Consider the following 24,006-nt stretch of genomic DNA (forward strand, 5'->3'; position numbering starts at 1 on the left):
AAATATGTATAATGGCAACGTAACGCGATTGACATCTGCTCGCAACCTATCCAGCTTGAATCTCAGATAACACTGTCTAATTTATACTTATACCTTATAAAATACCTAGTAGTTGACAAAGTAGGATGGTGGAAAATACTGCTTATAAGGGCAAAAGACAAGGAAGAGAGAACAAAATAAAATACAAAGTTAAATCTGATTACTGAACAATTTTAACTGTAGAATAGAAACAATTAGAAAGGGGGTCTAAATGCAAACTAACTGAATATAAAAAAGCTTAGGAAGTATTTACTGTTATGGAAATGAGAAAGAATGTTTGGGAAATGAAAAAGGGAAGTTGGATAAGCAAATTAGGTATAGAGGAATGAAGTTATTATATTGAAAATTATGAAAAAAAATCAATCATATTTTGTTCACAAGAGACACTTGTGGTGTCACTACACTGTATTACACTACCCAGTATTACACTGGGTAATACTGGGGAGGAGGGAAAATACAAGCAAGAGTAAATACTGGTAGTTTATCTCTTTTTCTTCCCATGATCTCACCACCTATCCAAAAAGCTACAAATGGGGTGTTATGTGTCGTCTGATTGCAAAGGTAACTCTGATTTGTTCACTGATTTCTATACCGCCCTCCTTTCTTCCACACCTCATCAAGGCATTTTACACAAACAAGCACTGCAGTTGCTGTGGTGATGCCTTGAGCCTTGCAGCTTGGCAGAGCTCCTAAACTGCATATCAGAGGCAGTTTTTGAAAAGAATTCTGAAATGAACAGAGTGAATTATAGATATAATGCCCTACCTCAAATGTAAAAAAAAAATAATAATTCCAAGTTGAACTGATGGAGGCAGAGAACAGCTGTATTAAGACAATAGCTCTAACTAGATGAGCTAGGCTTTAAGTAACAACTGCAAACCATGGCATAGTGAACTGGAGAGACAACAGTGCAATCACATTAGCTCAGTATCCAAGTGTTTATTTACTTGCAAGTAGTGCTTAAAATAAAAGTGACAAGCTAAGAAAGTACTATTAAATATTAATTGAATTTCCATAGCTCATTTAGAAATATATAGGTAACAACCATAGCATCTCCCCACCAACAAAATAAATATTACTTTGTAGACTTTCCTTCATTATTTGGACAGCCCTTATATCTGTTACATATAGCAAAAAAACCCCACCATTATCTGTAATATTAAGTTGTGAAATAAGATTTACCTGTATATTTCTTTAATTCCTGAAGGATATTTTCCATTACTGATAATTGCATTTCATCACTAGATAACAAAGGCTTCTGGTTTTCTATTTTCAAAATATCAAATGTTAAATTAACATTTTTACTTGGATTAAACTCAGTATGAATGACAATATTAGTTAAATAAACATCAACTGCCATCAACTGTCCTATAAGAATAAACAATTTTAAAATATTATTTTCCACCAGAATATAGAATGTTTAAACATTCTAACAATATCCTAGACAAATAGTTTAAACTTAAAGTGTATCTTAATATATAAGAATTTAGCAGTATAATCCTAAACAGGTTTACTCAAAAAGTATACTCAGCAGAAACAAGTACAAATTTTACACTTGAACATAATAGGATGTGCTATATCTAAATTAGGAAACCTATATAATAGAGAACACAAAACAGAAAATGCAGTGTAATCAGCCAATACACTTCAAAGTGCAGATTGTAAAATAAGAATTATTGATATCAAATGTGTGTTAAAAAGAACACATATGCTGACATATAAGTGTGTCAACAAGATAACACTTGGATAAGACACATTCGGAATGTAAGGATAAAGCAAGGAATAGATTCAGTAAGCTTACTTTGTGAAAAAAACTATGGAGGAGATAAAAGAAAAAAGAAAAAGAAGTATCAATATCCTGAATATCAAAGCAGAAAAATATATTCTCAGAATGTTAAAAAGGGACAGATCCAAGTGGCTTTCAGAAAAAGCTATCATGATAGCCAGGGAAAGGCAGAAGATGAAAGCCCTGGGCAATGAAAATGGTATACAATAATTAAAAACACAGTCTTTCAATGTCAAGCAATAAAGGACAAATAAATACATTTCATTCAACATCAGCAAATAGAGAAATTTATCACAAAAAAGGAAAATGAGAAGAACTGAAAAATCAGAGGAAAATTTATAGCAAAGTTAGGAATGCTCAAGAGAAATAATGAAAGAAAGCTGAGGCAAAGAAGATTAAAGAAAGATGGAAAGACTATACTAAAACCCTTTACAAATGGGATTATAAACTGACAAACATTTGTAAGCAGAGAATATATTCAGGAACTGATTCTGCTCAAAAATTAGGAAAAACAAGTAGACCAGTGATTAAATATGAAAATATTGAACTGAACTCTTTTAAAGCTGTAAGAGAACTGAAGAATTAAAGGGAACATAGCCTAGGCATTTACAAAATTGGTGTATATACCTATAAAAAACAGGGACAATAGAATGTACACATTGCCAGTTGACTCCATTTATTCCACATACAGGCAAAGCTTTGTTTTAGATCTTGCAAAGAACACAGCCATAACTGAAGAATGAAATGAGATAGGTTTCAAAAGCGGCAGAGGGACATCAGAAGAATACTTTCCTTCTTGAGGAAGGAAGTAATACCACCTGCTGTGAGAGATCTGAATGGTTCTATAGAGGAAATCTCTCAGTTCAGCTCCAATCTGAAAGGAGGGAGTATGAGACCTCTTGGCAATATTAGCACTGAATATGGCAGCCTACTGAAGCACCTGCAAGGACTGAGATTTATTGAAATTCTGCCACAGAGGTTCCACTAGTTTCTGAGGGGTAGTTTCAGTAAGGTCTCAGTCCTTCAAGGTAGGTCAGGTTAAAAAAAAAACATACACCAAAGATTCCAGGACTGCTACTTTATTGATGTAGAATATACTGTGTTTTCCCGAAAGTAAGATGTGGTCTTACTTTCTTTTGGGCTCTGAAGTAAGCACTAGATTTTACTTTTGGGGAGGACTTATTTTTTTGCTGATACCAGTACCAGTGGGCTGTGATGCACGGGATGGGATGTGGCCTGTGCATGGGGTGGAGAAGCAATGCAGCGGTGAGAGCGTGGTGGTGGACCAGGTATGGTACCGGTGTGGCTGTGGTGGGCAGTAGCGGAAAGGCACTAAGCCTGGCATGGGGTGAGTCGGCCCAGATCCGGAGTGTCAGCCTGCCGCCAGCCTGCCAAGGCCCTTTGCCAGTGGCCACTGGTGAAACTGCGTTGCCCACACCTCCACCTTTGGGCTGCTGAGCACCAGCTTGCATGCCTACTCGGTGCTGCAGGCGCCAGGCTAAGGGCTGAACCTGGTGTTCTTCGGGCCTCGTGGGACTCTTTCCCCTCCTGGCTGTGCTGCTCTGAGTTGCCCTACTGGGCTGCTCTTGCCTTTGCATTTCTCCATTCGCTTCTCAGCCTTCGCGGCATGTTTGTGGGACAAAAAAAAGTTCAAGCAGACTTTCTAACTTTGTGAGATCTCACAAGTTAGAAAGTCTGATTGAACTTTTTTTTTTGTCCCACAAACATGCAGCAAAGGCTGAGAAGTGGAGAAATGCAATACAGCTGAAAGGCAGGTTAGTAAAAAAAAAATGCTTGGGGGAGGTGAAGGCATTTGGGGGGGGGAGTGGTAACCTTACCCTGTGTGGCTTTGGCAGGTGTCTGGCAGGTGGAGGGAAGCAACTCCAACCCCGCCACCTGCCTCACCTCCTTATGTTATGGCAGCAGCAGCAGCTATCGGACAGGTGGAATGCAATCCAGTGGGAGCAACCAGTAGATTCCAAAAGTGCCCAGCCGGCATGAAAATTGCAGTGCCCACCAGGGCCCAAAGAGCACCAGGTTCAGCCCTTAGCCTCGTGCCTGCAGCACCGAGTAGGCATGGAGGCTGGCGCTCAGCAGCCCAAAGGTGGAGGCATGGACTCGTCCCACGCCAGGCAGGAACAGCCCAGCAGGGCAGCCCAGAGCAGGTCAGAAACAGCATGGGCAGCCACTTGGCAGGCACACAGCATCCAACGCAGCCAAGAAATGTCCCAGCAGCAGTAGGGCCAGCAGGCAGGGCAGGCAGAGTCTGGGGCTCACCGAGGATTTGGTTTGTTGCAGCTGCAGGCAAACAGATGGTAGGATGGAGAGTGCAGGGACGGCAGTTGCTGGTTTCACCGGCGGCCGCTGGCAAAGGGCCCTAGCAGGTCAGTGGCGGAGGGGCACTCCGGTGGTTGCATGGAAGATCTGAGCCGACTCACCCCGCCCTGCACTAGGGCTTACTTTTGGGGTAGGGCTTATATTAGAAAAGTGAGTGAGAAAAGTACCGTATTTTCCGGCGTATAAGACGACTTTCTAAACCCTGAAAATCTTCTCAAAAGTCGGGGGTCGTCTTATACGCTGGAATATACGGGTAGCTGTTCTCTGAATTTAAAACCAATCTGCCCCTAGTGGCCAGCCCTATTTTTTTTACAGAAATAAGCACTAACAGGACAAAGCTTTCTAGCAGCAAAGGAATGGAGCTCCTATTGTGCTCATCTATAAACAGAAATTCAATATTGTACTGTATTTTCTGGCGTATAAGACAACTTTCTAAACCCTGAAAATCTTCTCAAAAGTTGAGGGTCATCTTATATGCCCAGTCGCCTTATATGCCGGAATATACAGTATGCATTTCAGGTTAATTTATATAATAAATATATCATAAGAATAGCAGAATTGGAAGAGATATCACCTGAAATAAAAATTGTAGATTGTAACAATTTGATATACTATATAGTATGTAGATGACACAATCTTCTTAGCTTAAAATAGAAAAGCTCATTATGAAAATAAAAAAAGAAAAATGAGAACTCCATATTAAAGGAAAAATAACTGTTGAAGATAATGTCAAATAATAATACTAAAGTATATGGTACTTTCTGAACTTATATTTGAGAGTAAAGAAATAAAGATGACATACAGAATGGACAGTGTGCTGGAAAAATAATGAGGTCATTAGTCCTGCAGAAGGATGTCATGACAAATTCATTCAAGATCATGGAGATAAGGTTATTTCAATGACAATACAATCAGAATAGTTAAAGCAATCATCTTTTCAGTGTTAATCTATGGCCCTTAAGGTTAGTGACTGAGAAAGAACAAGAGAAAGATGGGTGCCTTTGACTTATGGATTTGCAGACAATTACTAAGAGCATCGTGGATGCAAGGACAACCAAACAATCAATCTTTGACTAAATAAAGGCTGACTGCTCTCCTGAGGTGATGAACAGCAAACAGAAACTCATACTTTGGGCATATGATATGTCTAGATAAGGGGTAGGAAATCTTGGCTCTTTTATGCTGGCTCAGGAATTCTGGGAGTTGAAGTCCACGAGCAAGGTTGCCTACCCCTGGTCTAGATGATGGACAAAAAAATGTTTGGCAAAGTGAAGGGAAATACAAGAAAGAGAAAACAATGGAAACAGTGTTAGGGTCAGGATTAAAGAGAATACTGGACATCCTTTCAAACAGAAACTTGTTATTACTAAAGACAGATCAAATATTGGTCATTTGACCACAGAGTCTAGCAAAAACATAAATGGCACCAATCTACCTAACTGTCAAAATAAAATCAGAAACATTGTCTTTAGTCCTGAAATCAATGTACTGCATAATATGAAGTTTCAAGTCCTTTAATCTGAATTGCTTGTCAAAATATAACTCATGGCTGATATATATATTAATGAAATCCTAGTTTAAAATCTTTGGGAAACCATCTGATTTATTATAGAATAATCTCTGATCTAAGAATGCATTTATTATACAAAGGAAAGCAAAAGACATACCAGTCTCTTTGTTTAGCTCATTTAATATATATTCCAGCTCTTTTACAGAGATTTCTGACTGTTCATTAATTGTGCTTTGTGAATTGTCTCTGTGTGCACTTTCTGCTGTAAATTGAAAAAAATAAAGACTGATTAATTCTGATTACACAAATTATCTAACAATTTATTCAACAGAATCCATATTTACCCCTCATTGATTGTAGAATTTGATTTAATACCAACATCTGATAAGTAAAAGGTTCAGGGACATCTAAAATAAAACATAAATATAAACTATTAAGACTCACTCTTATAAGGAATTTTTTAAAATTGTAAAAATACTATAATTGTAATTGGAATAATATCAGAGTAATTTCCAATAAACTCATATAAAAGCTATATTGAATAGTAATGAAGAAAGGCATTTTGAAAGTCCTGTAGAAGGAAATAATTCAGCAAAGGAAATACAAATGGTATAATACACAAACAGTAAAGAATTATAAGCATCCAAATAAATTGTATTTGTTTCCTTACTAGCACTTATGAATAACACAGAATTCCTTGATAATTTGATCTGATAAAGGTAGTATAAATTGAGCTAGGCAGGTGACTAACTGTTAGCTGAAATGCACATTACATAATAAAACACAAGCTAATAAGTTAATTGCATGTGGCTTTTATGGAAAAAATAATATCTCGTAAGAAAATATGTCTATGTGTATGGCAATTTTAAAAAATATGATTTCAACTCCCAAAATTCTTCAGTCAGCAAGCTGCCAATTTTGAAAAGCACAACTCTGGCCTAATAGGAAATATCCTTTTTCCATTATAACAAGTAATAAAATCTGATGTACAGTATGTGGGATAGAGAAAGAGCATCAAAGCAGGAACATGTGATATGGGCAAGAACCCTAGACAGTGTCCGTAATTTTCTTCAATTAAGCTCAATTTACATTTTTATGGATTAAATCTTTTAAGTTTGCCATGCCTTACTAGATTTTGACTACTTGTTTATTATTTATATCCATGACACACACAGCCAAGCCTGCCACAGAAATATCCAAGGCAAAATCAGCCATCAGATGGCAAATGCCTATCTTTTTTTAAATAATTGTAAGAGTGATTGAAATACTGTATATTGATGTGGAGAAATAAGTATAACACACATACTCATTCAAATATTTTTCTAATCTTTGTGGCTGCTATCTTCAGCAAATAAACTTGGATATTTTTCTATGTTGCTATTTTTCAATGGTTTCAGAGTTGTAGATACATAGTATATCATTTCTTAAAATGTATGAATAACTATTGGCATAACAAGATAGACTGTACACTGTAATTCTATAATTCTCCACTCTTGAGCTTAGCAGAAAATAAAAACCAAATATTTGATTGCATGTCTCTTATAAATAAGAAAAAAGGATCCTTAACAGGATACATTCAGATCATAAATAGAAATAATATTATTTAGAGTATTACATTCTACCTTGTTTTCCCAAAAGACCTACCCGAAAATAAACCCTAGCTTGATTTTTGGGGGTGGACCTAATATAAATACTACCCCCAAAATAAGCCCTAGTTTTGGAGTGAGGCACACAACTAAAAATCAAGCTAGGGCGGGAGTGAGGGGTGTGGAGCTGCCCCACGCGCCCTGCACCCACTTATCTTGCAGCCAGGCCTCTCTTCGCCGACCTACTTCTACTGTGGTTTCCCCAGGCCTGCATTTCGCAGTCAGGCCTTTCTGGAAAGCCTCTGCAGCTGAGAACTGAGCTATGGATTGAATCCATTCCTTGGTTATCAGCTGCAGAGGCCTTCCAGAAAGGCCTGACTGCGAAATGCAGGCTTAAGGTCCATTCTGAGCTGCAGAAAGAAGCTGCTCCTTCAGCCGCAGAAGTGGGCCGGCTGGGAGGGGCTGTTGGTGCCAGAGGTGAGTGGGAAAGGCAGCATCCCCACCTGAAAATAACACCTAGTGCCTCTTTTGGAGGAAAAAAAATAATATCCAGTCTTATTTTTGGGGAAACACGGTATTTCTAAGTTCTAGGTTCAAAATGAAAAGGATCTTTGGATCTTTCTGAACCATAGGGCATCTTATGAATCCTAAAACACATGTACATATAAGACAAGTAGATTTACTATTACCTTCATCCTACAAACAAATACTACTAATAGGCTCTTTATACTAAATACCTTGTTAATGCAGTTCAAGGCACTGTACTTTCATGAAAAGTTAAAGAGCAACAGAAAAAAGATAGTAATAATTAATGAACTGCATTATTTTCTTCAGAAAAAATGATTTTCTATTTATTTCATACATTTGGCATCTACTCATACAAAGCAAATTTATTCCAAATGGATGAACAGACAGTAAATAATGGTGTCTTGGACACAAAATTTGCAGGTTATATCTGCCATATAATAATATAAAATCATTTTCAAGTATACAATCTTCACATTCATGATCTCAACAGTTTTTACAATAGAAGATAAGATCAGTTGTTATTCTTAAAGCAGGCCAGAAAAATCAAATGCACAGGTATAGAATAGGTAGTAACTGTGCATCTAATAGTAGTAATTGTGTAAGGGATCTTGGAGTCCTAGTGGACAACCACTTAAATATGAGCCAGCAGTGTGTTGCAGCTGCCAAAAAGTAACAAAGTCCTAGGCTGCATTAACACAGGGATAAAATCAAGATCACGTGAAGTGTTAGTACTACTTTATAATGCACTGGTAGACCACACTTGGAATACTGCATCTAGTTTTGGTCGCCACAATATAAAAAAGATGTTGAGACTCTAGAAAGAGTGCAGAGAAGAGCAACAAAGATGATCAGGGGATTGGAGGCTAAAACATAGGAAGAATGTTGCAGGAATTGGGTAAGTCTAGTTTAACGAAGAGAAGGACGAGGGGGGGACATGATAGCAGTGTTCCAATATCTCAGGGGCTGCTACAAAGAAGAGGGAGTCAAGCTATTCTCCAAAGCGCCCGAGGGCAGGACAAGAATCAACGGATGGAAACTAATCAAGGAGAGAAGCAACCTAGAACTAAGGAGAAACTTCCTGACAGTTAGAATAATTAACCAATGGAACAACCTGCCTCCAGAAGCGGTGAATGCTCCAACACTGGAAGTTTTCAAGAAGAGACTGGATAGCCATCTGTCCGAAATGGTGTAGGGTTTCCTGCCTGAGCAGGGGGTTGGACTCGATGACTTCCAGGGTCCCTTCCAATTTTACTATTATTATTATGGATCATCGCACAGTCAGCCAGATGTTCAGACTGGATTTATTATTATTATTATTATTATTATTATTATTATTATTATTATTATTATTATTATTATTATTATTAATAATAATAATAATAATAATAAAGGAGTGAACTAACCTAGAAATAAGGAAAAATTTCCTGACAGTGAGAACAATTAATCAGTGAAGCGGCTTGTATTCAGAAGTTGTGGGTGCTGCATCACTGGATGTTTTTAAGAAGATTGGATAGCCATTTGTCTGAGCCTCTTGCTTGATCAGGGAGTTGAATAAGAACACCTCCAAAGTTCCTTCCAACTCTGTTATTCTATTATTCTGTTATTCTATACCTAATCAAACAACTTGGTAAATTCAAATCCAAAAGAATTTAAAGTAGAGTTTCTGGATTTCTACCTAATAGGCAGGGGAGGTGTGCAACAGACTCCATCAGTCAAAGTATTTCAACTGGTGGGATTTAAGAAGAGGGCCTTCTCTGCCATTGCCCCTGCTTTATAGAACATCTTGCCCTCAGAGGGGAGGAAAGCCCATAATCTTTTGGCCTTCTGCAAAGGCTATATAACCTTGCATGGGGGACACAGAGGCCCATACAACTATGGGACTGGCTGGCCTCATGAGAAACACCCACCACCACCATTTGTATTAACAATTTTTAATTTCTCATTTTGGAATTCTTCATCTTCTTAAATTTTTATAATGTTGTTTTTATAATTTCAAAACTTTTAATTCTAAATTATCCTGATTTTAATGTTTAATTTTATTGATAATATTGTACACTGCCCAGAGCACTTAAAATATAAAGTATAAATAAAAATAAAATAATAAAATAATCTGCATTAATAAAGGGATAGAATCAAGGTCACGTGAAGTGTTAATACCACTTTACAATGCCTTGGTAAGGCCACACTTGGAATACTGCATCCAGTTTGGGTCACCAAGATGTAAAAAAGATGTTGAGACTCTAGAAAGAGTACAGAAAAAAGCAACAAAGATGATTAGGGGACTGGAGGCTAAAACATTCAAGGAATGGTTGCTGGAATTGGGTATGTTTAGTTTAATGAAGAGAAGGACGAGGGAGGACATGATAGCAGTGTTCCAATATCTCAGGGGTTGCCACAAAGAAGAGGGAGTCACATTATTCTCCAAAGCACCTGAAGGGAAGACAAGAAGCAATGGATGGAAACTAATCAAGAAGAGAAGCAACCTAGAACTAAGGAGAAACTTTCTGACAGTTAGAACAATTAATCAGTAGAACAACCTGCCTCCAGAAGCTGTGAATGCTCTAACACTGGAAGTCTTTAAGAAGAGATTGGACAGCCATTTGTCTGAAATGGTATAGGGTTTCCTGCCTGAGCAGGGGATTGGACTAGATGACCTCCAAGGTCCTTTACAACTTTATTATTATTATTATTATTATTATTATTATTATTATTATTATTATTATTATTATTATTATTATTGTCGATCATCGCACAGTCAGCCAGATGTTCAGACTGCAGACTGGATTTGGCATTTTGTCTACCTATCGAGTTCTTACCCAGGACCTGGGATAGGCAGATGTGGATGTTTAATGGTATTACAGATATCGTCGCAGGATGGAAGCAGTTCCTAATAAGGCCGCCTTTTGCAATTGACTAATAGCGAATTTGTCAATGCCAATGGTGTTCAAGTGGTGCTCCAGTTGTTTTGGGATTGCACCCAAGGAGTCTATGACTATTGGTACTACCCTTGCTTGCTTTTGCCACAGTCTTTCTATTTCTATTTGTATGTCTTTGTATTTTGTTATCTTCTCCAGTTCTTTCTCTTATATTCTGCTATCTCCAGGCACTGCCACATCCACTATCCAGACTTTTTTGTCTTTCTTATCGACAATTGTTAAGTCTGGGGTGTTATGTTGCAGGTGCTTGTCTGTTTGAATTCTGAAGTCCCAGAGCAGTTTAATTTATCATTTTCTATGACTTTCTCTATTTTATGATCCCACCAGTTTTTGCTTACAGGCAAATGATATTTTTTGCAGATCTTCCAATGCACCATTGTTGCTACTTTGTCATGCCGCTGCTTGTAGTCAGTCTGTGCAATCTTCTTGCAACAGCTTACCAGGTGGTCCACTGTTTCTTCAGCTTCTTTGCATAGGCAGCACTTACTGTCTGTTGCTGTCTTCTCAATTTTGACTTTATATGCATTTGTCCTTAAGGCTTGGTCTTGTGCAGCCAGAATTAGTCCCTCGGTCTCTTTCTTCAATTTTCCTGCTCTTAGCCATTGCCAGGTTTTATTATTATCTGCTTTCCCAGCTATTTTTTTCATGTATTGGCCATGTAGTGCTTTGTCTTCCCATGCCTCTATTCTGTTCTTCATTTGGTCTTTCTTGTAGGCCAGTTTGGTCTCTCCAGTAGTTAGTAAGCCTTCCTGATATACTAATTTTAGTGCATCTTCATCATTGTTCTTCAGATATTCTTCCAAAGCCATTTTTTCTTCTTCAACCATCTGATGTACTTGTAGCATTCCACCCCCATCTATTTGCCTTGGTAGATAAAGTCTATCAATGTCACTGCATGGATGAAGGACGTGATTCATTGTCATTATTTTTCTGGTCTGCCTATCCATTGCTTTTAGTTCTGCTTGAGTCCAGTCCACTATTTCAGCTGTGTACCTAATGACTGGGATTGCCCAGGTGTTGATTGCCTTTATGGTATTTCCTCCATTGAGTTTGGATTTTAAGATCTTCTTCACTCTCTTGATGTATTCACCTCTAATCTTTTTCTTGACTTCAGTGTGCTTGATGTTGTCAGCTTGAAGGATACCCAAGTATTTGTAGTACTCTTCCTCATCCAGACTCTTAATGTTATTTTCGTGGGGCATCTTGATTCCTTCAGTTTTCACTATTTTTCCTTGTTTGATAGTAAGTGTGGCACATTTGTCCAAGCCAAACTCCATTACAATATCTTGGCTATATATACGGACAGTGTTGAGCAGCGATTCTATTTCAGATGATGTTTTTCCATACAGCTTCAGATCATCCATGTAAAGGAGGTGGGATAGTCTGGCAGATGTTTTTGATGTTTGATAGCCATGTCCTGAGTTATTCAGTATTGTTGACAGAGGAAACAGTGCAATAACAAATAGTAATGGTGATAATGAATCTCCTTGAAATATTCCTCTCTTGATATTAACCTCTCCCAGCCTCTCACCATTGATCTGCAACTGTGTCTTCCATTGTGCCATCGATCTTTGCACAAATTTTCTGATGTTTCTACTGACTCCTGTTATTTCTAGGCACTTTATTATCCAATATTATTATTATTATTATTATTATTATTATTATTATTATTATATCTATTATTATTGTTGTTGTTTTATTGGCAATTTCCAAGTTATAATTTTAACTTATAACTTACATGAAATTGGGAGTATAATCCATCTATAGGAAGATGCTTATCTATCTATCTGTCTGTCTATCTGTCTGTCTGTCCGTCCGTCCGTCCGTCTGTCCATCCATCCATCCATCCTCCAATGTATATAGCCAATCAGCTACCATATACAAACTTTGGGCAGCAACCAAAATAAAAACACAATGCATTTTTTTTCTTTTTACGGCCCTGTAATCCCTTGCTTTGGGTTGGGGTCAGGGTAATTGGAGCTGAGGCGTTTACTGGCTGGATGCCGTTCTTGATGCCTATGTGGATTTCGCAGCAGATATTTTCTCTTTGTGACCTGATAATGAAACATCTTTCGCTGCCTAGTACAAGGCAAGCATCTTCACCTCTAGGCCACTGTATCACTCAAACACAATAATTTAAAACAAAAACCCACACCGAGGCCCTAATAAAAATGCATCATTTACTTATCACCCCATCAACACCTTCTATCAACATCCCAGCCCTAGTCCCTGAGGCAAAAGTCTGATCTTCACCACTTTCCTGTAAGCCAACAGGGCCAGGGCCATCTTCATATTCTGAGGGGAGGCCGTTCTATAAGGCATGCACTATGACAGAAAAGGCATGCTTCCAAGGGCTCACCATGTAACACTGCTTCTCCGAGGGGATTTGGAGCATACCCACATTGTCAGATCTAGAAGGGCGGGCAGAAACCATAGCAGACAGGTGTTTCTACAAGTAAATTCTGAAAGATCACCACAATCTGAAAGTGATCTTTGATATATCATTGATCATGCTAAATGGCTTCTCTTGAAGAATGTTCAGAAGGCACAATTAAAACATGGTGGCCAGCGCTGTGCACTTTAAAGTATGTAAAACTATTTTGAACCAACTACTCTAACGTACAAATAATTTTCAGTTAAACTTAAGTGCTAGCTTTGACCAATATATTCCTAACCTTTCTTGCGTCTCATTATAAAGAGGCTATTGATCAAACAAGCCAGGCTCTTTTCTAAAAAGTTGCTTTTATTAAACAGTAGGAAATAGTTGTTTTGCTGAGATTTAAATGTTCTGTGGTTAGTTTCAAGGAAGAGTTAATTTCTCTTTCCATTTTGCTTTTGAAATGTATTGATTTTACTATATTGTTGCATTTGTTTTTAAGTTGTGTTTTGAGGATCCTAGTGAGCAGATGGTGAACGCAAAACTTTCAACAATTCCCTTTCAGATTCAGTATCACAGTAATAAGAGTCATCATAATGGAATGATTCATAAAATTGTTGTAAAAAAGAAGGTCATAAGCAATATCATATTAGAAGCTATATAACAAAATGTATAATTGCATTCAGCTCAATTTCATTCCCAAAATACCATAGCAACAGTTATAATATTGCAACTCTATAATCACTTCAAGGTGAATCCAAATTTTTTTTAAAATCTTTACCTGTTATAGGATGATTTGTCTTACTGCTCTTGGCTGCGCTTTCTCCTGTAATTCCACCACCAAGTTTTATTGGAGCTTTTCTTCTCCCTTTAATACGCTTCATTTTCTTATCCACTGAACTATTTACTATCACTTGCATACCATTGTCTTTTAATGCTACAGAATCCATTTTAAGGCCTTGGTTAATAATGTTGTTGGCTACAATATGAACTTCAGGGACCTCTCTTGAATCTTTTAAATTGTAAATGTCAATCTGAGTTTCACTTGAATTGTCAGGAGAATGAAATCTTACAGTAATGTTAGTTGTTCTTAATGATCTGCCACCATTATTACCAGCAGTTTTGTCCTGTTTCAAGTCAGAAAGCAAAGCCCCTTCCTTTCCATCCTCTTCAGATCCTCCACCCTTCACTTTATTATGTTTCATTGGAGTATCCATAAGAATATTTGGGGAAATCTTGTAAGCCTTGTTACCCATCAGCATTGAATAGCTATTGGGGAACAGTGTTTCTTTTGCTGTTAGGCTACTGGGACTTGCCTTCTCTTTTACAGAGGATCCTGAAAAAACATAGTTGTATATGTTAAAAATTCCAGCAGAATACTCTGCACTAATCATGCAGTTTACAAATATAATTTATGTGACATTATTGATATTGTGATTCTTGGGTATTTTGCGTGGAAAACATATGAGAGGGATAGGTTTCCAGATAACTGGATTTTAGATTGAAGTGTCCCAGAGTGAAAACACAATTGTAGTGTTACAGAGAATGGATGGCCTTTTCTACAGAAAGATCACAAATGCCCACCACAATGACTACCTGCCTTTTACCAAATTCATGTTTTCAGTGAATGTTTTGCCTTGTTTTTCTGTGATTTCAGGTTCCTGCATCAAATTCTGTTGGTGCAGAACTTGGATTCGTTGATCTGCAAATGAAATAGTCAGTAAAATATATATATAAGTGAAGACATACAAATTAAAGCATAACAGTAATTAAAATTGTTATGATTTGATAATATTCTAGTCAAAAATATTTGTATTGGCTAGAAAATGTTTACATTAAATCTGTTGTTAAATATGTTTTTAAGTAAGTTATCATCTTGAATACCCTTTTCATCAGTTTTCGAATAAAGACATACTAAATAAGTTGCACATGAAATATTAAATATAATATATGTGAAGTCCTCCAGGATGCTATAAGAATATTAAAAATAAGCGTTACCAACTTCTGGTTTATAAGAAGTAAAGCAAAATAACAACTGCAAATGATAAAACTCAAGGAAGTATTCTTATAAAATGGTTTTGCAATATATAGTGCATGCCCCTGCCTGGACTTATGACTGAACTCATAAACATATTTATTGGTAACCAAGTCCTACTGAACTCATTAAAACCATACCACTTATTCAAAATTGCATCCATAAGTGGCAGTTATTTCATGTAATACCATATCAATGCAAAATGATAGGTTTCCATTCCTAACTGTAGTGTTTAAGATGTATAATTAAACCTCCAAATACTCAAAGAATAATTGTTGATAGAGACTTGCATTTTTGTAGCTGGCATGAAAACTTTCAAACAATTGAATATATTTAAAAATAATAATATTGAACAAGCTGTGCAGTTGGGGGAGAAGGGATCTAAGAAATAATTTGCAAAAACAAAACAAAGAAGTTAGTGGTGTCTCAGAACTGAAAAGAACTTTGGTGTAGATCCTGCCTGAAAAATACCCATGGTCATTATAACTATTGTCTTTGATGGATCCATTCACCATGGATGCAATTCATTCTCTTTGGAAGCCACCGAACCAGTGGTTATTTATTTATTTAGTGTATGCCATCCACAGAGGCCATGCAATCACTTTATATACAACACTGATAAAAAAGGTAAATACACACACAAATATGTTTATATAAAGCACCAACAAATATGTGCATATAAAGTATGTAGACGATATAATAGATGAGATAAATTATTAAATTAGGGCAAAACCTTGATAAATTTGCTATAATGTGTGCCATAGCTGCAATAGGATAGATGTTATAATTTGATATCTAAGGAAGCTAACCATCTAACTGCTTCTGGTGTGGCTGCAGTGAGATCATCCCAGGTACCTTGACATTTCCTGGGGAGACATTCTTGAACAATAGGTGTTATTCTTTGTTCTGATGCATCACAGTAATTTTGCGGGCTCTCAGTCATTCCCTAAAGAGGTTTCCCTTAATTCTGGCATGGCCTCTAGGGTATGCCAAGTACCTCCAAAATGGCATACTTCGGGCAATGTTCTGTACTAACAGAGCACATGGTGACCAAACTGGATATTGTATCTCTCATGGTCAAAAACTACAGAGGCAGCAGGACTCCTCCCCAACATGGCTGCTGCATGGCTAAAGGATTTCTTCTCTTTTGCTGATGATCTGCTGATTTAGCTGGTTCTCTGGCAGTGCTGCTCCCTGGATTTGAATGGGAGCACTTAGGAATATCTCAACACAACTTTTGGACATCTGTGGACCCACCTGGGAGATTCCAGTTCCCTGTGGGAGGTGTCGGAAAGTCATTGGGCAAATCCATCTTCCTTTCAGCAAATTTATTTTCTAAACAAGCCTGGGTATTAACTTTCACTTTTTGAATGTATTGTTTTACTTTGCTTTTTGTTTTTAAAGTTGACCAACTGATTGAAGGCTGGTTTATTTTAATCCCTTGCTGCACTCTAGCTGCTTTTATGTTGCAGTTTTGAATTACTTTCACTTTCCTCTTAAGGAACATAGTGTGTTTTGGGATAGTGAAGTTCTTTCATTTGATTTACACTAATATTGAACTCTACCACAAGGTTTTTGCATTTTTTTTGTATTTGCAAAATATTTGGAGTTTATCTCTTCTGAATTTTTCTTTCAGACTTCGATCAAAATATTCAGAAAATATCTTTCCTGTTTCCTTCTGCTTCAGTGTTCTTTGTTCCCTGATGAAATTACACAGAACAACAATCTATCACAACACAGACAAGCAAGATGGCTGAAAACACTCTCTGGTAACGTGTAACTTTTAGTTGAAAGTTTTTTTAAAAAAGTTTGATGAGATGATAATGATCAGAGAAAATATGCAGAAGCATGTAGCATTGAATAAATTAAATTCATTAAAGAACTTTAATATGAAAGTTGCAGACCAAAGAGATATGGACTTCACAGATGGAGAACTAATTCACGTATGTCTTTTTGAAGTTTAAGTCTGTATTCCTTTACAATATTAGAAGCTTGACTGAAGGGAGAGATGACAAATTGTTTTTACCTAGGAGGACTGAGGGTGATTGGAGAATGGGTTTATTACCCTTAATTAGAAACCACTTCTATTTGGATTTTGTTAGAAGACAGACCTACTATAGTGACTGAATTTATATTTAATTAGACAACAATTGACAAGAGATACCATTAAGAAACAAATGTGGATATTTGATCCAAGATGAATTACTTTTAATTTTGGGGATGATTTGAGATAGATAAAATCTGTGGCAAATTTTTTATGAGCTGGTTAACAGAGGGTTATGAAATTTTAACTTTGTTTGTTATTATTATTCTTCCTGTTAACTATTTGTCATTATTATAGTATATAGATGACAGGTCAATAATTTGCAAATGGATTTACTAGTTCAAAATTTGGGGGGGGGCTATTTCACAAGGGATGGGAACCAATGTTGAAGTAATGTATTAATCACTATTCAGCTGGGAGATAATAGGTGTATATGTTGGGTTTTTTTCAGTTCACTTTTTAATGTCTCGACAGGAGGATCGGGACAGACTTGAACACTGGGCGCTATCTAACAAAATGAAATTCAATGGTGAAAAAAGGAAGGTTCTACATTTAGGAAAGAAAAACCAAATGTATAGGTACAGTATAGGGGGTACCTTGCTCAATAGTAGTAACTGTGAGAGGGACCTCGGAGTCCTAGTGGGCAATCACTTAAATATGAGCCTGCAGTGTGCTGCAGCTGCCAAAAAAGGCCAACACAGTGCTAGGCTGCATTAACAGAGGGATAGAATCAAGATCACGTGAAGTATTAATACCACTTTACAATGCCTTGATAAGGCCACACTTGGAATACTGCATCCAGTTTTGGTCACCATGATGTAAAAAAGATGTCAAGACTTTAGAAAGAGTACAGAGAAGAGCAACAAAGATGATTAGGGGACTGGAGGCTAAAGCATATAAGGAACGGCTGCTGGAATTGGGTATGTCTAGTTTAATGAAGAGAAGGATGAATGGGGACATGATAGCAGTGTTCCAATATCTCAGGGGCTACCACAAAGAAGAGGGAGTCAAGCTATTTTCCAAAGTGCCTGAAGGCAGGACAAGAAGCAACGGAAGGAAACTAATCAAGGGGAGAAGCAACCTAGAACTAAGGAGAAACTTCCTGACAGAACAATTAACCAATGGAACAACCTGCCTCCAGAGGTGGTGAATGCTCCAACACTGGAAGTTTTCTTTCTTTTTTTTTATTAAAAGTTTTTAAAATTTTACAATAAAAACCCTTTCCCCAATCCCTCCCAACCCTCTCCAAAACCCTCCCCCATTCTTCTCAGAGCTGAATACAGGCTTAACTAGAACTTAAAAGAAAATTTTTTTAAACCCAAATAAACCTTAAACCAATATCATTACACTCAATAAACAGATTATAACATACTTTAACTCCATTATATATAAAAAACAGAAAATAAAAAAAAATAAAAAAAGATAAAAAAAATTAAAAAATGATGATAATTACACTTCTACATAAATATCTTAAACTTTAAATATAAATTATTCAAAAGCTAGGTAGTATTTTCTTATATCATACTTATATTGTATAAAATTTATCCATCTTTTCCACACCAAGAGATACTTCTCTTGCGACAACACTGGAAGTTTTCAAGAAGAGACTGGATGGCCATTTGTCTGAAATGGTATAGGGTTTCCTGCCTGAGCAGGGGGTTGGACCAGATGACATCCAAGGTCCCTTCCAACATCATCATCATCATCATCATCATCATCATCATCATCATCATCATCATCATCATTATTATGGTCATCGCACAGTCAGCCAGATGTTCAGACTGGATTTGGCATTTTGTTTACCTATCGAGTCCTTACCAAGAACCTGGGATAGGCAGATGTGGATGTTTGATGGTATTACAGTTATCGTCGCAAGATGGAAGCAGTTCCTAGTAAGGCCGCCTTTTGCAATTGACTAATGGCAAATTTGTCAATGCCAATGGTGTTCAAGTGGTGCTCCAGTTGTTTTGGGATTGCACCCAAGGCGCCTATTACTATTGGTACTACCCTTGCTTGCTTTTGCCACAGTCTTTCTATTTCTATTTGTAGGTTTTTGTATGTTGTTATCTTCTCCAGTTCTTTCTCATCTATTCTGCTCTCTCCAGGCACTGCCACGTCCACTATCCAGACTTTTTTGTCTTTCTTATCGACAATTGTTAAGTCCGGGGTTTATGTTGCAGGTGCTTGTCTGTTTGAATTCTGAAGTCCCAGAGCAGTTTAATTTTATCATTTTGTATGACTTTCTCTATTTTATGATCCCACCAGTTCTTGCTTACAGGCAAATGATATTTCTTGCAGATCTTTCAATGCACCATTGTTGCTACTTTGTCATGCCGCTGCTTGTAGTGAGTCTGTGCAATCTTCTTGCAACAGCTTACCAGGTGGTCCACTGTTTCTTCAGCTTCTTTGCATAGGTGGCACTTACTGTCTGTTGCTGTCTTCTCAATTTTGACTTTCTATGCATTTGTCCTTAAGGCTTGGTCTTGTGCAGCCAGAATTAGTCCCTCGGTCTCTTTCTTCAATTTTCCTGCTCTTAGCCATTGCCAGGTTTTATTATTATCTGCTTTCCCAGCTATTTTTTTCATGTATTGGCCATGTAGTGCTTTGTCTTCCCATGCCTCTATTCTGGTCTTCATTTGGTCTTTCTTGTAGGCCAGTTTGGTCTCTCCAGTAGTTAGTAAGCCTTCCTGATATACTAATTTCAGTGCATCTTCATCATTGTTCTTCAGATATTCTTCCAAAGCCATTTTTTCTTCTTCAACCATCTGATGTACTTGCAGCATTCCACGCCCACCTATTTGCCTTGGTAGATAAAGTCTGTCAATGTCACTTCGTGGATGAAGGGCATGATTCATTGTCATTATTTTTCTGGTCTTCCTATCCATTGCTTTTAGTTCTGCTTGAGTCCAATCCACTATTCCAGCTGTGTATCTAATGACTGGAATTGCCCAAGTGTTGATTGCCTTTAAGGTATTTCCTCCATTGAGTTTCGACTTTAAGATCTTCTTCACTCTCTTGATGTATTCACCTCTAATCTTTTTCTTGACTTCAGTGTGCTTGATATTATCAGCTTGAAGGATACCCAAGTATTTGTAGTAATCTTCCTCATCCAGACTCTTAATGTTATTTTCGTGGGGCATCTTGATTCCTTCAGTTTTCACTATTTTTCCTTGTTTGATAGTAAGTGTGGCACACTTGTCTGAGCCAAACTCCATTGCAATATCTTGGCTATATATATATATTGAGCAGCGATTCTATTTCAGATGATGTTTTTCCATACAGCTTCAGATCATCCATGTAAAGGAGGTGGGATAGTCTGGCAGATGTTTTTGATGTTTGATAGCCATGTCCTGAGTTATTCAGTATTGTTGACAGAGGAAACAGTGCACTAACAAATAGTAATGGTGATAATGAATCTCCTTGAAATATTCCTCTCTTGATATTAACCTCTCCCAGTCTCTCACCATTGATTTGCAACTGTATCTTCCATTGTGCCGTTGATCTTTGCACAAATTTTCTGATGTTTTTACTGACTCCTGTTATTTCTAGGCACTTGATTATCCAGTCATGTGGCAGAGAGTCAAATGCCTTTTTGTAGTCAATCCATGCCACATTCAGGTTGGTCTTCCTTTTCTTGCAGTTTTCCAAGATCATTTTGTCTATTAGGAGTTGATCTTTTGTTCCTCTGCTATTAGGGCGGTTTCCTTTTTGCTCAGGTGGAAAGAGATTGTTTTCAACTAGATGCTGTTGTACTGCATCAGCTACCACACCAGTTAGTAATTTGAAAGTTGTTGTTAAGCAGGTAATTGGCCTGTAGTTGCCTGGTGTTGCCCCTTTTGCTGGATTTTTCATTATTAGGTAGGTTTTCCCAGTTGTTAGCCACTTTTCAATTTCTCCTCCTTGTAGTATATTGTTGAACTGCTTGGCAATGAGTGGGTGTATAACAGTTAGATGTTTCAACCAAAACCTATGCAGTTCATCTTTACCTTGTGCTGACCAATTTTTGATTTTCCTTGCTCTTTTTTCTACCATTTTTGTTGTTATTACTAGTTCCTTCATTTCAACTTCTGTTTTATTTGCATCCACCTCTTTTAACCAAGCCGCATCCTTGTTGTATTTCTTTGGGTTATCCCATATCTGCTTCCAGAACTGCACTGTTTTTTCCTTGTCAGATACTGACTGATTCATTGCAGTTTCTCCATTGATGTATTGGTAGAAACGTTTCTGATTGGATTGAAATTGGAGGTTCTGCCTATAGTTTGCAATTCAAGCTTCATATCTACTCATTTTCCTGGCTATAGCTGTTATTTGCTGCTTTATTATTTCCAGTGCTTCCTTGATCTTCCTTGTTTCTAAGTGGTATTTCTTGATTAGGTATTCTTTGGTCTTCTTGTTCTTCAGCTTCTTTTCTTTCATCTGTTCTAGCTTGCTTGCATGTGATCTTAACTTGCTGATCTTATTTTCTAGTCTAACCTTCCATTTTTGTGGTGCACTATTTATTTGTTTTTCTTCTTTGTTGATTTTGCATCCCAGGCATTCAGTTATAACTGCAGCTGTGCTGTACATTAGTTGGTTTGTTTCTTGCAGTGAATTGATGCTTATACTTGATATTGCAGTATTTGCATCTTTTAATGCTTGTGCTAGCTGTTTCTTTGGAACAAGCTTCAATGCAGACAGCCTTATTCTGTTGTTTTTGTGCTGTTCTAGATGCTCAGTTATTCTTTGTTTCAATTCTTTTATTTCTTTAGTTAGAGGGTTTTGTTCTTCCTGAGGAAGAGGTGCCTGGTTTCCAAATGAGAACAGTTGTATATCTCTGCTGGATTCCTTCACTGTCAACTCCCCGTGGTTTGCCTCTACATTCTGAATTACTTCTGGTAGGGCTTTGATTTCTTTGCCCTGGGTAAACCTTTGCAGTTTGTCCAATTCTGTTTCTGTGAATACTTTATTTTGTATTATAAATCAGCGTTGATCTGCTAGTCTCTGTTCTGTTATTTCTGATTCTGGATGTTGTTCTTTCCAGAACTGGTACATTCGTTTTAGCTATCCTCTTCTTGTTGGACTTGATCTGTAGTAACAGATCATTATTTCTTTGTTTTCAATCACTGTGTATCTGCGACGGGTAAACACCTTTTCTTCCAGCAGCTGCTGGCCCTGGTTGCTCAGCCAACAGTCCTGAGTCTTGTAACCCATTTTTCACCAGATATCCAGGAACTCCAATATCTAGCGCGGACCTTGTTAACCCGGGCGACATCCGAGCCGGTGTGGCATTCTGAAATTTACGTTTCACCATATTTTTTATGGGAGAGACACTCTTTGTCTGACTCCTCTGATGAAACCTGTCCAGTATGGTTGAACCTCGGGCATAGCTCTTATCTTCCTCAGAGTACACAAGCCCCACAACCACATCAAGGTAGTGCCTCACTGGGGGTATTATTATTTTGTGTCTGTATGTTTTGTTTTTTTAAAACATTTTGGAGTTTTGTATTTTAACTTTCCTTTGAATGAAATAAAAAATAGATGGGAAAAATGCTGAATAAGCAGGCAGATTTTCTCCAGAAATTTTCTGCTTAATATAGAGAGAGAGAAAAAGAGGGGGGAAAATACTGAGGCAGCAATTAGATTACAACAGTTATGAACTCAGTTACAAAAACCAGTGGTCATCTCCATGTATTGTCTGATGTTATCAGACCAAATATGTAAAGCCATCCCAAATCCATAACAAATAAATATAAATGAATAGAATATTAACACACAATTAACTATTTTAACTATTTTGAAGGGAAGAGAGCTCGGGTTATGGGTTATATTTTAACAATAAACACAAAACTGAATATTCCACACACCTTTGTATTGTAATATGTCACTATGTTTCCCAAAAATGGTTACTTACCAAGGAATTTAATAATTTTTTTAAGATTATTTTTTGAATCTGCAACAGCATGAGCATCTGCAATAAATAAATAATAAATTCATGTTTAATTATTCTATATCAGTTTAATCAATTATACTAAAATATTTTGAAAACTTGGAGATGTTATATCAAGATATGTACCCACTGAACTTGGCAGAAGGTAGAACCAAATGTTCTGATTAGACGGAAACATGATACATTAAATTTGCGCCATATTCTTTCTATTTTTTTCTTTTTCATAGTTTATTCAACCTGTAATTCAACCATTTTTAACCATGCCATTGCAAATTGTCTTAAAAAGTGATTAGAGTCATGATATTTTATTCCATCTACAAATTCTGACACAATGAAGCTCCCTAGCCTTCGGAAATGGTAGAACACTGAAATCAAAGCCCACACTTGGAGTAGGGTGGTGAAGGAATAAAGTAGTAAAAGCACATGAGTTTTTAGTTCAGAGTTTATACATGCCAAAAAAAAAACAGATTGAGTTCAAGGAATTTTTTTCTTGTGTGAACTGTTTTGAAGCAAATGGATACTATTTTTATTAAGCCAATGAACAGTAAATTAAGCTGGGCAACATGCAAAGCCAAGATGAGGAAAATGTCAAGAACTCAAATTGGACAACTAGAAAGCAAACCTGAATTTGTGAATTATTCCACAAAGAGGTTCCATTAACCCCTAATGGAAAAAAATGGAGAATTTTAAGTGTTAAGAGCTTTTCTGAAATGGAGCCATTACTAGAAGAGTTGGGAAATAGCTCAAGAGAAGAAAAAAAGAACTACTAAAAATAAGATGCTACTTCACCTCTAATTGGACCAATACTGAAGTATTAAAAGCACCAATGCCTTGGATACCTGGTTCATCTAAAACTCCAATGGATCCCTGATTCCTTTAAGTTTTTGCTTATACTATGGAAT

Source organism: Crotalus tigris, unplaced genomic scaffold, assembly GCF_016545835.1.
Source record: "Crotalus tigris isolate CLP2741 ecotype Arizona unplaced genomic scaffold, ASM1654583v1 scf7180000019116.999743, whole genome shotgun sequence".
NCBI lineage: Eukaryota > Metazoa > Chordata > Lepidosauria > Squamata > Viperidae > Crotalus > Crotalus tigris.